Source organism: Equus quagga, chromosome 19, assembly GCF_021613505.1.
Source record: "Equus quagga isolate Etosha38 chromosome 19, UCLA_HA_Equagga_1.0, whole genome shotgun sequence".
NCBI lineage: Eukaryota > Metazoa > Chordata > Mammalia > Perissodactyla > Equidae > Equus > Equus quagga.
The window spans coordinates 3,898,100-3,913,762 of NC_060285.1; the positions used below are offsets into that span (position 1 = coordinate 3,898,100).

General features: G+C 52.5%; 1 protein-coding gene across 3 annotated transcripts in view; it reads left to right on the forward strand.

The window, feature by feature from the left end:
• Positions 1–15,663, forward strand: part of CELSR1 (cadherin EGF LAG seven-pass G-type receptor 1) — a 151,049-nt gene that overhangs the window by 43,090 nt on the left and 92,296 nt on the right. The gene's annotated exons all lie outside the window — the stretch shown is intronic.

Sequence of the window (15,663 nt, forward strand, 5' to 3'; positions counted from 1 at the left end):
GGGGGCATCACGTGGAGCGGGCACGGGTGGGAGGCTCTGGCCACGCGCACAGTAGGTGCTCAGTGGAGAGCTCCTCCTGGCAGCCAGGTGGCCTGCAGGACTGGGAACAGAAGTGAGCACACTGCCTTCAGGGACCAGGAGCTGACAGGTCGGGGTGGGCGTTATGGGGCCCAGGACGCATCTCAGAGAACATTCTGTGTGGACTGTGTCCTCGTGTGTGACTTTGAAAAGTCCCTGCAGCCTGAGGGCATGTCAAGAGCAGATTCCAGCCGGCCACCAGGTGTATCGTTGTGATAAAACCAATCTGGTTCACAAACGTAGCACACAGCTCCGTTTCTTCCCTCCGTCCGAGGCTGGCCGCTCCAGGTCCAGCCCATTCCCAGACTGCCGGGCCTGAGCCTCCATGACAGGATTGCACCCGAGCCTGGCGTGCGTGGAAAGTGCAGACCTGCATGGAGATGGCTTGGGTGCCGTGTCAGCCGCCCGTCTTGGAGACGCAGATTCCTCGGCAACTTGGAGACTCGCAGACACAGGGCGCGTTGTGGAACGGCAGGTGTCAGCCAGCCAGATGCTATTTTCAGCTTCACTGGAGATGTTCCCTCGTCTCCAGGCCCCCTGACAGTGAGCCAGACAGAAGCTGTGTGACTGTGTTCTGTGCACTTGGCTGGCACACGGGCCTCATCCCGTCCGTGGGAGTGTTGAGTCTTTCTTGAATCTTCTCGCTCACCAACTTCAGAATAGGCCCACAGCTCATTAATTTCAGGGGAAGGGCATGGGGGGCCGCTAACAAAGGCCATGGGAGGGGGACCGCAGAGCAGATAGGAGGATGGAGGGTTTGTCTTCCACTAGAACCAAATTTGAGGTGGGAAAGAGTTTTTATTCTACTCCTTGAATCCTGGAAACTAATTTCACCATCTGGATGCAGGGGGAGAAGAAGCCTGAAAAAGAAGTAAATTAAAACACTCAACTCCAGAAAAATGTGTAAGGTGTCATGAAGACAAGAGAAGGAAAGATGCTAAAATACACATTTTCTCTCTTTGCTAAAAGATACCTTTTCCCGGGGAGTCCTCTGCAACTTTCTCTCAGGCTTCTTCCACAAGAATTCCTGGTTAATCATCTAAAACGACCATGTCTTGCCCTTCTAGTGTCGTGCGAAATCTGTCTCTTGAAATTTAAGATTGGAATTTTCTTAGCAAATATTTAACCAGAAAAAAAAAATATCCCTGCTTTTCTGTTCTGAGCAGTTGCAACGTAAGTTGCAAATTAATAGACGTCTGGGCCAATATTTGATCTTTTCACCAAAAGAAAATAATTTGTCGGCTCTTCACTCAATTGGAGGGAAGGGTCCCTGGGAGTTGCAAAGACACTCTGTTGCTGTTGGTGGGAGGTTGTCCCCACTGATGCTGGGGACCAGGCTGGTGTCACCACCCCCAGGCAGTGGATGGGTGAGGTCACGGTGGATGTTCACTCCAGCATCTCTGCCGGCCACAGGGCCGCTGTGGGCAGTTCCAGGTCCCTGACCAGAGCAGGCACAGCTGTGAGTGGCTGAGGGGGCTTCACGGTGTGTGAGGGCAGCTGCCCCCTGCCCGAGGGAATCCTGGGCTGCCCCTGGCCCCCTGACTTCAGGAGTTAACCCACCAAGGGGTCAGAGGCTTAATATAGACTCTCAGTGGTATTTCTGTTTCAAAAGGGGTCTCAGTGAAATTATCCTGGAAGGGACTTCAGGGAGTGGGGAGACACTGGGGGCCAGGAGGCTGGCCCCTCTAGTCCTCAGCAGGTGCTACCCCCTCCGTCTCTTGAGGAAGGCTAAGCCTGCAGCAGCTGCTACCGTGGGCTGGGCTGGGCTGGCGGGAGGGGTCCTGTCCCCTTCAGGGGCCGAGCAGCCAGGGTGGGAGAGCTGTGTGGCTGCCAGGTCCCCCCTACCTCAGCTGCCTCTTTCTTGCCCCGTTCTCCTAGGTTTCTGGGTGAATGTCCTCGGGGCTCTTCCCTACAGGTCGGAGCTGGACCAGGGTCTGGGAGCCTGGGGAGCGTCCTGGTTTTTGTCTCGCTTCATGAACCCTGTGCTCAGTGTGCTGACTTACCTGGATGCAGAGGAAGAAGTGTCTGATGCTGTTTCCAGTCGCCTTTGTTTTTGCACATTTGCTCCTAAATGGGTACAAATTATTGGCATTAGAAGTCCTTGCCGCTCCCTCTCCTCATTAAGCCTCTGCAGTTAATAATTATTTTCTCTCTGCAAAGTATAGTTCATGTCAAACAGCAGAATAGGCAGGTGCAGGGTACCAGGCCTCCCCGGGCCGGTTCAGGAAGATCACAACCTATGTCCTTGTAACTTGAAGGCTGTGTGTCCCGGGCCCAGCCCCTGAGCCTCTCTGGGCCCCATGTCCCTCGTCACTGGGGTGGCTGGATCTGCTCTGGCTCCTCACTGGGCTGTGGGCGGACAGAAGAGACGATAGGTAAGAACAGTGGTGCAGCTCTTGCGGGTTGCAGATCTCCATGGGGCAGGAGAGCCCCTCATCCTGGTTTTACTGATGTGGAAACGGAGGTGTGGGCAGGCTCAAGGACTTGCCCAAGGTCACAGGAAGTGGGTGGCAGAGCAGGATTGTCTCAAGAACAAGTGTCTTCGAGAGCCAGGTGGAATCTTGGGGCCTTTCGTGACCCAGGGGTCATGTAGTGACACTGTCCTCCTCTATTGACGGAAGCTGTCCCTAGCCCACCCAGATTCAAGAGGGAAGGGACCCAGGTCTCAGCTGTTGGAAGGAGGATGTCAAAGCGTTTGTGGCTGTTTTATTAAACCACCACATTCTTCAGACTCATTGTGCCCCAGACAGAAAACCTCGCCTCCTTCCTGAGTTTCCTGTCTCTGGGAATGGTGTCCCCATTGAAGCCAGAAACCTCGACTCTGCCTCTTTCTCCTAGCGATCGCTCCCCCTTCCACCCTCTATTTTCATTTAAAGAATTTTCATTGTGGTTCTGAACGAATTCAAATATACGAGATAATATAACACACGCGTGTGCAGTGTGAAGGACCACAGACACGTGCGCCGTAGACCCTTCCGTGTCCCTGACGGCCTCTGCGTGCCTCCCCGGTCGCATCCCGCTCCGGCTCCTTCCCTATTCCCTCTGGTTCCGCGGCACGCGGTGTTAGTTATCAAGAGGACGCTGGCCCACAGCCCTCGTCTGCTTTCCTCAAATCCAGAAGCTCTGAAAACCAGAGTAAGTTTTGCAGAAATTCGTTTGGCGGCAAAACCTGATCCAAACGGATGTGCGGCTGTGGACAGTTTTTATCCTGCTTGGCGCAAACATTCCCACGCGGGGCTGCAGGAAGCTGACGCATTTGGCTGTGGCGTCTGCTGTTAAGTAAGGTGGTATGTGTACCGTGTTACTGTCTTGAATTGAAAAAATTCTGAATTCCAGGACCTTCTGGTCCTGAGGGTTTCAGATAAAGGATTCTGGACCTGTCTTGTTAGTTGTGTCTGTTTCTGGAGTTTGGATAAGTGGTACCATCCTGGATGTCTTCATCCGCGGCCTGCCTCTTTCACTCAGCATCCATGTTGGGGTCCCAAATTGTTGTTGGTTCTTCTCACTCTTGTGTGGTGTTCTATCCAGTGAACACACCTCTCTGTTGATCTGTTCTGCTGCTTGCTATTCTTGAGTGCATCTCCTGGCCCATGGGGGCGTGACTTCTCCTGGGTCCTGGGTGTGGACCCTGAATAGCATTGCTGGACATCTGGCATGGGAATGATCCGTGCTCTTAGATACCTCCTGGTGCTTTCCAGAATGATTGGCACAATTTGCATTCCCACCAGCAAAGAACGAGCACTTCTCCTTGCTCCCTCCTTGCCGTCACTTGTTCGTGTCTGGCTTCTTAATTTTTGCCAATCTGGTGGGTGTAAAATGGTATCTCATTGTGGTTTGAATTTGCATTTCTCAGGTTACTAATGATGTTGAGCATCTTTTTATTTGTTTTAGGGTCAGATATGTTCCAGTTTGTGACTTGTCTTGTCATTAATTTTTTAAATCAGGTTCTTTGTAAAGTTCTTCTATTTAATGTCACAATTTGTCATTTTTTCTTTTTACGATTGTTTCATGTGTGTTAAGAAATCCTTATATGCCTCAAGATCGTAAACATAAGTTTATACGATCTCTTCCAAAATAGATTTTGCCTTTCACATTTAACTCTTTAATTCACTGGAGTTGGGTTTTTTGGTTCGGTGGAGATAGGGATCCAATGTCATTTCGTACTCCATATAGATGGTCTCCAACCGATGATCTCAGGACCGTTTGTGGAGTGGGTTCTCTCTCCCAGTGTCGGCTCTCTGGGGCGCATCCCGCTCTCTCTGCTGTCCGCAGTCCGTTGGTCAGTTTCCTGCCAGCCCTCTGGTTACTGTGGACTCACATCTCAGAGAACCCGGCCCCTCCTGTGTTCTTCAGTAGTGCCCTGGCCATTCTTGGATTCTAGAATCATCATTCAGGTTCTGTGAAGGCCCCTGTGGGGATTTTGATAAGAACGGCAATGAATCTATAAAGCAGTTGGAGTAGAACTGCTGCCCTTTCCATGCTGGCTCTTCCTGTCAGTGAATATGGCGAGGTCTTCATTTCTGTCAACAACAGTTTCTACTTTTATTTATAAAGGGCTTTTATGTCTTTTATTAGATTTATTCTTAAGTGAAGCATATTTTTGCTGCGATTGTAAATGATGCTTTAAAAATTACGTTTTATGAGGCTGGCATAAGGAAATACGTCTGATTTTTCTGTCTCGACCTCCTCTGTAGCCACCTTGCTAAATGCTCTTACGCGTTCTGACAAGTCGTCTGCAGAGCCTCTGGAGTTTTCTGTGTCGACTGTCACACGATATGTGAATAATGATGTTAAATCTTCTTCCTTTCCACTCATTCATTCATTATCCCACTCATTCATTCATTCATTCTCTTGCTGTGCTGCCTTAGGCCTCCAGGACAAGATGGCAGTGGTGAAGTGGGCACCACTAAGTGTGATGTTGGCTGTTGGGCTTTTCTGGAGGCCCTGGATCATTTTAAGGAAGCACCTGTCTCTTCTTTGTTTGCCAAGAGTCTTTATTTTGAGTGATTGCAGAATTTTCTTGAATCTTTTCCTCTACTTATTGAGATGCAAATAATGCTTTCTTAAAAAAATGTGGTGTTATGTTAACACGTCTTCTAATGTTACATTCCTGAGATAACTCCAATTTGGTCTTGATATGTTGTCTTTTCTATACATTATTAGATGTAGTTTACATTTTCTCCTTTTTGAGAATTGTTGCATTTATGTTCGTGAGTGACTTGGCCCGTAATGTTTCTTTCTTGTGCTCTGCTTGTCTGGTTTTGGCATCAAGGTTACAGTAACCTCGTAGAATGAGGTTTTTTCTTGCTGCTGTAACAAATTACCACAGACTTAGTGCCTTGAGACCCAGATTTCTTCTCTTCAATTGACTAGGTTGGAAGTCCTGCCCGGGCCTCACGAGATGGAGCCGAGGTGTGGGCAGGGCTGCCTTGCTTTCTAGAGGCTCTGGGGGAAACTCTGCTTCCTGGCCTTTTCCAACTTCTAGAGGGGCCCACGTTCCTTGGCTTGTGGCCCCATCTCCATCTTCACAGCCAGCAGGTGGCATCTCTGTGACCCTGCTTCTGTCATCACAGCTCTTTCTCTCACTCTCTGCTCCTGCTTCCTCTTCCATTTTTAAGGACCCTGTGATTACAGGGGGCCATCTGGATAGTCCAGGATAGTTTGCCTGTTTTTAAGGTCAGCGGCAACCCTTTGTTGTGTAGCGTAACGTGCTCACAGGCTCCAGCCTCAGGACCAGACCTCTTTTTTTTCAGGGAGGGAGGGCATTATTTTGTCATGACACATAGCTATGGTGAAAGATTTATGAAAGTGCCAAGTAACAACATGGTCTCCTGCTCCCCCATCCCGTGGAGTTCCCACCAGGGTGCACGTGTCCTGCCCAGAGGCAGCCTCCGTCTCCTGCTTCTTTTGAACCTCCGGGAGGCCAGGGAGAGCCTGTGCTGCTCCAGGCATCAGAAGAAGCTTTTCCCAAAGACGAGGCATCTGGTTGAGGTGCACCTGTGTCGTCTGCCCTGCAGGGTGCCAGATGACACTTCCAGAGCCAGGCCCAGATCGAGGTCCCCCAGCAGCCACTGCGGCCTTCCTGTCCTGGAGGCACTGTGGGGCTTAGGGCTAGGAGCGGCTTAACATTTGTCACCAGTGGTTCCCAGAGACAGTCTGAATTTCAGAGGCACTGCTGGCCAGCGTGGGGGTCGAGAGAGGGCCAAACACAAGTCTAGCTTGAAATGTTGGAGAAACAGAAACTTCCAGTATGAAAGGAATCCCAGGGGGCATTCTTAAACCACACACGCAGGTGTCTGTACGCAGAACTTCCAGTGCAGGGGAGGCGCGAAGGAGAAATGGCACACGAGTACCCTCGTCTACATGGTACCCGCCCAGAGGGAGGTCGAGGGTCACCTGCTGCTCTGCCCATCCATGGGGCTGGAGGGGGAGCGTGCCTTGGTGACTGCCCAGCTGAGTGGTGGATGGCACTTTTGGAGCCAGAGCCCGGAATGTTCCAGACTGGCACCTGTCTGTCCTGAATCTGCGGGCTGGCGGTGGGCTGCTTGCGAGCAGCCGTGACTGAGGGGCCTTGCGGAGCTCTGAGCAGGGCACCGGGCTCAGCGGCAGCAGGCTGGACTTGGATGTGTGTTTGTCAGAAATCTCCTCTTTATTGCCCACAGTTCTCTTGGACTGACAGCCACTCCTTGACATGTCCGGGGCTGGAAAACATGTGAGTGTCCCTCAGCAGGTGCCCGGGGCCACATTGCCATGCTGTGGGGCATCATTCGGGTCAGAACAAGGCAGGGTGCTCCCTAGTTCTTTTAAATCCATTTTGGGACTTAATCTTTGTCTCAGGGAACTTTGCCCATTTTCCTCGGGTGGAGGCGAGGAAGAGCGAGGCTGGACGGGGTCCCTGTTGGCTCCGCGGGCGGAGGGAAGCCCCAGATGCAGCTGCTGGGAGGCCTGGGGGCCCCGAGCCGGCCTACCAGCTCAGGGTGCTGACCCCCAGGCCCTGCTGCTTCCTGGGTTCCTGGTTCTCACTGAGAGTCTCAAACTGGAATTAGACTGTAGAAACTATTATGTTGTTGCCTAGAGCAGGACTGTCACCTGCGTGCGATTCTGTCCCTGGCGGACATCTGACAGTGTCTGGGGACATTTTTGGTTGTCACAGCTGGAGGATGGTGGCTAACTGACATTAGCGGGTGGAGGCATCCTGGGCGGCCCCTTGCCGAGAGTGATCCGGCCCCTGAGGTCGGGCGCGCTGCGGTGGAGAAGCCTGCCCTGGAAGCTGAACCTGCTGCACCCTTGCTGTTCTCCTCCTCGTCCTCGCACAGCCCGCATGTCAGGCCTGGCGATCAGCACGCACCCCCAACACGGGGTTTAGTGGGATCGGACTTCTGCATTCCTGTTCGGCAAACGACGCCTGTGTATTGTTCAATCAGTACTTGAAGTAAAACAAAAACCAGAGACAGCAGAGGTTCCTGATGAAACTCAGCGCGGTCCCGGTGGAAGGCAGAGGCGGCCGCGTGTGTTCACGGCGGGCATGTGGCCCTCCCGTGTGCGGGGTTTCCTTCGCAGTATTTAGTTTATGGCATCAACGGCTGGCGGTGGCTCAGCTCCACTTGGCATTTTCATGGGGAGAGAGTTCCTTCGATCATCGCCAAGGTCAGAGGTGGCGTCCCAGCTCCTTGAAGTCGAAGGCGGTTCTGTGCTCACAGCAACTGTTCGTCTCCTCTGACTTCATCCACTACTTGGTTTTAGGGAAATTGTTCTTAAGATGCCTTTGAAAATAGTTTTTTCTTCCTTTTGGGTAATCTCCTGCAAAATAAAGCAGGTTTTAATGTGTCAATCCTTAACTCTTTTTCCCTTTGTTTTTATTGAGGTGATGCTCATGTAACATTAACCGTTTCAAAGCGGACAGTTCAGCGGCATTTGGCACATTCACAGTCTTGTGCAACCACCACCTCTGTCTAGTTCCAAAGCATTTCCCTCGCCCCAGAGAAGCCCCATACCCACCACACAGCCGCTCCCCACTCGCCCCCTCCCTGTGCACTTGGCAGCCACCAGCTTGGTTTCTGTCTCTGTGCGTTCACCTATTCTGGACATGGCACACAATCCTACAGCACGTAGCCTTTTGTGTCTGGCTTCTTTCACTCAGCGTAATGTTTTGAGGTGGATCCATGTTGTAGCCTGTCAGTGCTTCATTTATGGCTGTGTCTGAATAATATTCCTCTGTATGGAGAGACCACGTTTTGTTTATCCATCCTCAGTTGATGGACACTTGGATTTCCCCTTTTTGTTTATTATGAATATCTCTGCTATGAGCATTCAGGTGCAAGTTTTTGTGTGGATATATGTCCTCAATTCTTTGGAATTCCACCTAGGAGTGGGATTCTGGGTCATGTTAATTCTGTGTTTAACTTTTTGAGGAACCAGTCCGTAACTCTTCACTGAGAGTTATCTTGAGAAGAATGCACTTTCTCTGCATCTCAGCCCTCAGCCTCTGTAGCCTGCGGTCCGCTGGCCACTTAGAACCATGAACAAACCCACCTGTTATGATTTCAGCCTTCGAGAAGGTTCCATCCAGCATAGACATGACGAGCTGTGATTTTCACAGGATAATTGATGGTGTGAAATTCTGAATTAGACGTTAACTTCTGCCTTGGGATGGGAGCTTTAGTTTATACATGAAATCAGGAGAGAACATTTCTGAATCCAGGTTATCAAATAATAAGTGTGGGAGTGACATTGAGAAGGAAGTTTTAGATATCTTTGTTGTTTCATTTCTCATGTACTTATGTTTTTATTTATTTATAATTGTAGTAAAATTCACGTAACATAAAAGCCACGATTGTAACCATTTTTAGGTGTGCAGTTCAGTGGCATTCAGTCCATTCACATTGTTGTCATCACCACTGTCCATCTCCAGAACTCTGTCATCAGCTCCCTGAAACTCTGCCCCCATCAGCACTAACTCCCCGTCCCCCGCCACAGCCCCTACACCGGCCGCTCTGCTTTCTGTCTCTGTGCATTTGACTCCTCTAGGGAGCTCACATAAGTGCAATTATCCAAGATTTGTCCCTTTGTGACTGGCTTATTTCACTTGGCACAGTGTCCTCGAGGTTCTTCCATGCTGTCACCTGCGTCAGAATGTCTTTCCTGTGCAAGATCTCCTCATTTCTTGTGCCCCCTGAAGTCAGGCATTTTCTACCACGTATGCTGTTTATTTGGCTCACTTGATCCTGATAGCCTGGAGATCTGGTTTCTTCTCCCTGTCCTCCTTGTCTTAGGAAAGAATAATTCCTTGTCATTGCAGAATTTTGTAATTTTGGAGGAGAGGAAGGGTGCTGGGTAAGTAAGTGTGTCTTGGAAACAGAATAATGCAGCAGAATCAAATTGTATACTTTATTTGAATGGTTGTGTATTTGAAACTGTAAAAATTTTTAAGAGGAGCATTAAAATACTCATTATTTACCCATTTATGGGCTTCCCAGTGCCTGCGTGTGCATTTCCATTTGACTCGAGGAGCCACATCCCGGCCGGTGATGACTCAGCTGGAGCCTGCAGCCTGGGCCCGGGGCCCCACGTGCGGACTTGGGTTTCTTCTTTCCCACAGGGCTCCTCCAGGTTGTTGCAGTTCCTGGTGAGCAGCTTACATTTCTCACATTGCAGCTAGTTGTCCTGTTTGATTTGCATTGTTAACAGCAGTGGCGGTGATGGGACACGTTGACTGAGTGCTTTCCGTATGCCTGTGGGCGCTGGTCTGGAATTTGTACCCAGTGTCTTGGGTGGCCCTCCCAGCATCCTTGTGGGGGGTGCCCTTGCTCCTGCCCCTGCTTACTGATGGGCCAAGCAAGGTTTGCCCATGTGAACACCTGACCCAGTTATCGGGGAGTGGGGTGTGGGCACAAAGTCAGGCACAGCTGGAGGGGGCTGGGGAAGGGGTGGGGGGGGGCCTTGACATCATTGGAGGTGAAGGAAGAGTGGGCTGAGGGACTCACATGTCCATATGGGGGTGCATGTTGTGGTCAGGGCCTGGGTGCTGGGGCCCTGCAGGAGTGTGGATGTCCCCCCAAGATAGGGGTCAGGAGAGGAGCACCAACTCCGCATGAGGGAGGCATCGGGGTCCACGGGCTGGGAGCACGCACCTGGGGAGGGTGGGACTGGGGGCTCTCTTGGGAGGTCAGGAGGGAGCCCTCCTCCCCATTGTCCAGCTGAGATCACAGCATCCATGGGGACAAGGAGGAAGGGGCCTCTGGCTCTGCCCTCTTCACCCACCCGGGACCTGGCAGAGCTGGGCTGGCCCCTTTAGCGCATTGCGAGTTGAGCAAAAGGCAAACGTGCAGACGCGTTGAGGGTGGCGTCTGGGTTTTTGTGTAGTACCTGATGTGCTGCTCACCCTGGTGCTTGCATGGGACTCTCCCTTCCCGGGCCTGAGGGCCCCTCCTCCACACGGGGCAGGAGAAGCTGCATCTTTGCGGGCCGGCGGGCCTGACACCAGCACTTGCCCCTGCTGTCCCCCGAACGCTCGTCACCTTGTTCCTGTGAAGCAAACCCGGATCCCCAGACGTGGCTTCTAGGTTTGGCCTTTGTTGCCCAGAAAGGAGGGAAGCCAGACACCCTCCAGATAGCAGATCAAAACCTCGCACCTGTCTTCTGCCCTCAGTTTGGCCTCAAAACAACAACACACCCCACGGAGGGAGGAACGCAGGGAACCACTTCAAAGTCCCCTGGCTTCGGGCCCGAGCAGGCACTCCCTGCCTCTTGTGAGGCCTCGGGAGAGGGCAGCACAAGCGACAGGAGTGCAGCCTTTGTCTCAAACCGGCTGGGCAGCAAACAGCCGCCTGACCGCAGCACTGTGGCCGTGCCAACCAGGCCTGGCAGGGTGTCGGGGATAGGAGCCGGGGTGCCTCCCCCAGACCGTGGTGTGCGTGGGGTGGGGTGATAGACACTCACGGTCAGTGGTCCTGCTCCCTCCTGGTACCAGCTGTGTCTCAGCTGCCAGGGGTCCTGCTTCACTGCGTTGTCTCCAAGTCCCCGGGTGAGAAGTCAGCCTCTGCTCCTCCGTGTCCTCAGCAGACCCTCCCAGGCCGGGACCACGAGCCTCCTGACCCTCCGTCCACCCCATTTCCTGTCGGTGGGTCTTGAACCCGGTCGTTCTGGGCCTGCTGCTTGCTGCCTGAGTGACCTTGGCTGGGTTCTTTGGTCAGCCTCTTTGCGCCTTATTGTCCTCCTCTGTGAAGGACCAGCAGTGGTGCCCCTCATGGGCTGTGACAAGGACTGAAGGGGCAGTACCGGGGAAGGTGTTAGGATGAAGCCACCACGGGCAGCAGTGAGCACCGTCCATCCACAGGCCCAGTCCACGCCGTGAGGACATTTCTCCTGCAGCCAGCCCCAGCTGCCCCACCCAGAGCCCGCAAGGCTGGAGCGTCGGAGGACCTCTGCCCACCTCTATGGCCCTGTCTCCCCACAACAACTGTCTTGCCTGTCCTAGGTGGATTAGTGTCCCCCCGAGTTCCAATCCGCCTGGAGCCTCAGAATGCGGTGTTTTCTGGAGACTGGATCTGCTCAGATGTGACCAAGGTCAGCTTTGAGACGAGGTCATCCTGGATTCGGGTGGGCCCTAATCCAACAGCCAGTGTCCTTTTAAGAGAAGACACAGACACACATGGGGAGAAGGCTGCGTGATGACGAGTCAGAGATTGGAGTGACGAGCCAAAGAACACCAAGGACTGCCAGCGGCCACCAGCACCTGGGGGAGAGCCAGGGAGGAGATTCTTCCCCAAGGCCTCCGGGTGGAACCAGCTCTGCCCCTGCCTTGCTCTCCAACTGCTGGCCTCTCTGCTCTCGGACAGGCTGAGAGGCTGTGTTGCTTAAGCCGCTCAGGCCCCCAGGCTGTGGCGCTCTGTTATGGCAGCCCCAGGACAAACTCCATTCCTCCTTGGAGACCGCCTCCCCGCTGCCTCTGGGGTTGTCCAGGCACCGTGTCCTACAAATGCCGCTCTGTCCTGTGCCCTCTGAGCGCCACTGGTTCCTTGGAGGCCATTGCGTGACCTCTCCCTGCAGTGTCCGAGGCGTGGGCCCGCCACGAGGGACATGATCGTGGACAGTGGTTATACTTTCACCAAAGTCGGAAGGCTGGACAGGCCCCACCCTCCGTGAAGACCTGCGAAGCTCTTCCTGTGCATCGTCTGGGGTTGTGGGCGAGGCACCTGCCAGTGAGCATCCTCCAGCCGCGAGCTCTGCCATCTGTTCTCTTTTCCACTGTGGCTTGGGGACACGGAGGTGACTTATCTTTCCTGAGGAAAGCCGCAGAAATTGCACTTGTGGGGCTCTGCAAGGCTGGCTTGGAGTTGCTGGTTCCAGCACCATTGGTTACAGCCACGGAAGAAACGCCTGGAATGCAGGCTGGGGAGAGCCCTGGGCAAGCTCTGTGTTTTCCAAAATAAAAATAGGCTTTTAACTGATAAACTTAGTGTGTGCTCACACAGAAGAATAGAACAATATAGGAAAGTATAGAGGAGAAAGTAAAAAAAACCCCGAATATCAGCGTGAAAAACAAGGAGAGTCTGAGGAACTGTCACGGCCTCGAGGAGCTGAGGGGACGTGACGACTAGATGTCATGTGGGCTCCTGGACAGGGTCCTGGGCCAGAGAAAGGACAGTAGGTAAAAGCTAAGGTAATCTGAAGATAGCCGACTTCAGTTAACAATGTATCCATGTTGTTACATTAATTGTAACAAATGTATCACACTAGCATGCTAACACTGGCCGTGCGGAGATATCTGCAGGTCTCTGCACTCTCTTTGCATTTTTTCTACAAATCTAAAACTGTTCTAAAGTAAGTTTATTTAAAAACAAATTCAGCGACCCAGACACAGCCACTGTAGACACTGGATGTTTTGCCGTCCTGGCCAATGGCTCTCTGGACTTGTGTACAAACATATTTTTTTGTTTGTGTGAAAAGGTCTCACTTTTTTCCCCTAACATCGTGTTGTCCTGTCTGTTCCAACAACAGTGGAGGTGTGTGTCACCGTTCTGGGTGGCTCCGTGGTTGGGACACCCGTTCTTTATTTAGGGGCCCCCTGTGTGGGGGCGGTCAGGTTTGTGCCTGTGGAGGCTCAGAAATCCAGGCCAAACGACTTGAGTACAAAGTAAGTTCATTGTCTCCCAGGACCTGGGGTGTCCAGGGGGGTCCATGGTCTTGAAAGAAATTAATGTAGATTAATAGTAGGGTGCATATTTTGTTTTCAAATCAGGTAGGACCATAAGATGAGGTAAGCGGCGTGGGTTAGTGCTGGAATTAATGTTAGTTAATATTTAATGCTCTTTTCTGGTCATGTTGTCATTTTGCCCCTAAGTGAAGATGTCTGTACCTGGAACGTGGCTCCTTGTTCCTGGGCATTCCTCTGTGCTGTGGCCCCCTGGGCTGCCTGCGGGAAGATCCCAGTGCTGGAGCCCCCATCCCAGCGGGGCAGGTGGGCAGGATGGCCCAGAGCACCCAAGACGGGCTCAGTTTTGACCTTAAAATCAGCATGACGTTTGCGTCCTGGGCCAGAACAAATCTATGTGTGGTTTAAGATTAAAAGGATGTTTCATAAGAACTGCCACCAGGAAACAAACCAACAATATCCTATGTTCCATATTGTTATATTGAGCCTTTGCAAAAAAAAAAAAAAAAACCAACAACAAAAAGATAGAGACATCCACAAAAAAATAACTTACTTGGAAAATTGGAGTCTCTGATGGTGTTTGACCAAATGTCAATCTCGGGGTTAAAGAGGTGCCACTGGAAATCTTCATTCTTCCCTGCCTCCCTCCCTCTCTCCCATGAATGTTTATCCAGCAGCTTCTGAGAGTCAAGAACTGTTCTAGACGCAACAGGTACTGCAGGAACAAGACCTACAGGTTCTCAGTCCTCGTGGACTCACAGAGGGAGAGACAGAGATGAACAAATAGTAATAAAATCAGGCTGTGGCTGCTCCTGTGCAGTAGGGGTAGGGATGTGGCAGAACATGGTCGGGGGGTGAGGAAGGCCCCTCGGATGCGGGACATTCAACTGAGATCTGGATGGGTGATGAGAGCAGTTCTCCAGGCAGAAGACAAGGTGTGCAAAGGCCCTGGGGCAGGAAGAGGGAGCCAGGGTGATAGGGATGTGTCGCTATGATGAGAGGGGAGGGTGATAGGGACAAATCAGGTAGGACCATAAGATGAGGTAAGCGGCGTGGGTTTTATTCTGGGTGCCATTGGGGGTCCCAAGGGAGTAGCAAGATGAGATGGGCAATTTAGAACAACTGCTGTGGCTGCAGTGTGAGGACTATGGTGGAGGGAAACTGAGGGACTTCCAAGTCCAGCCCATCCCAGGGGAGGGGAATCAGTGTTCACTCTTGCTGGGCAGTGGCCTGTGTATAGGGAGGGACAGAGGGGGTGGTGCCATCCTTGAGGCTGTCTGCCACAACACGCTCTGCCATTTTCTTTTCCTTAATTTGTTTTTCCTCGTTATTTATTAGTGATTACCACTGGCCCTTTGTTCAATGAGCTGCAGGTGTGGTCTGGGCCGTCAGCTTTCTGCTCACAGAAGCTGTAGACAGAACCCAGCCCTTACCTGGCAGGCCACTGGGTTTTGTGCCAGCCTTAGAGGTGCCCTCCCCACAGCAAGCTTATACAAATATTATTTTCACTTTCTAAATTCGCCCTGCCAGGTTATCATGAGGACTGGGTGGAACAGTAGCAGCGCGCTAGGGGCCTGACTTCCTAAGCCATGGGTGTTATTATTGGAGCGGCAGCCGGGGCCTCCCTCCAGCTATTAAGTGGGGTGATGCTGGTTTTCTCAGAATCTCTCTGATCTCGGGTTTGCTGTGATAGTTAAATAGAGCACCCAAATGTGTTGTGACTTCTGGAGCAGTTATGCTTCTCCGTTGTTTGCACAAGTTATGTGACTCATGGTCCCTCCCAAAGTGGCTTGTGGCTCCCAAGTGCCTGAGAAAAACAGTGCCAGGGTGTGGAATCTTTGATGCTTCTGCTCCCCATTATTTTAAGGGCTCCCTGTAAGCCTTGAGTCTTGGTGGGGACTTTGCTGGGCCAGAGTGACGACAAGGTGGCCTCTGGGTTTTGTCACCTGACTGCATCCTCTCAGTGGTCCCAGGCTTTCTTGCATCTTCTGCAGCTTCCCAGAAGCAAGCGGGAAGGGGTCCCCCCATGGCTCCTGCTTTCTTGGGTGGGCACCCGCCAGGCTGTCGGTTGAAGAGGGGAAGGAGAGATCTTCACCCACTAGGGGCTCACAGGATTGAGGGGGGTCACTGGCTTACACAGTTGGCTCTGTGCCCCATGGAAACTGGGGGGTGCGCTTGTGGGGGGCCACAGGCAGGGAGCCCGGGCAGGAGGAGCAGGGGGGCAGGATCCATCAGAGCCGTGGGGACACAGAATCTGAGCCAAGCCAGAAGGATGTAAACTGCCAGGTTTCTCTTGGGTCCCATAGCACATTCGAGGCAGGGCCTGGGAGGCAGGTGCAGGCCCCCTGGCTGGGGTGGCTGCACCTGTCACGGATGCCGGGGAGGCTGGTGCTGCTGCCCATGGCCGTCCTGGGGAGAACCCCTGGGGCCAG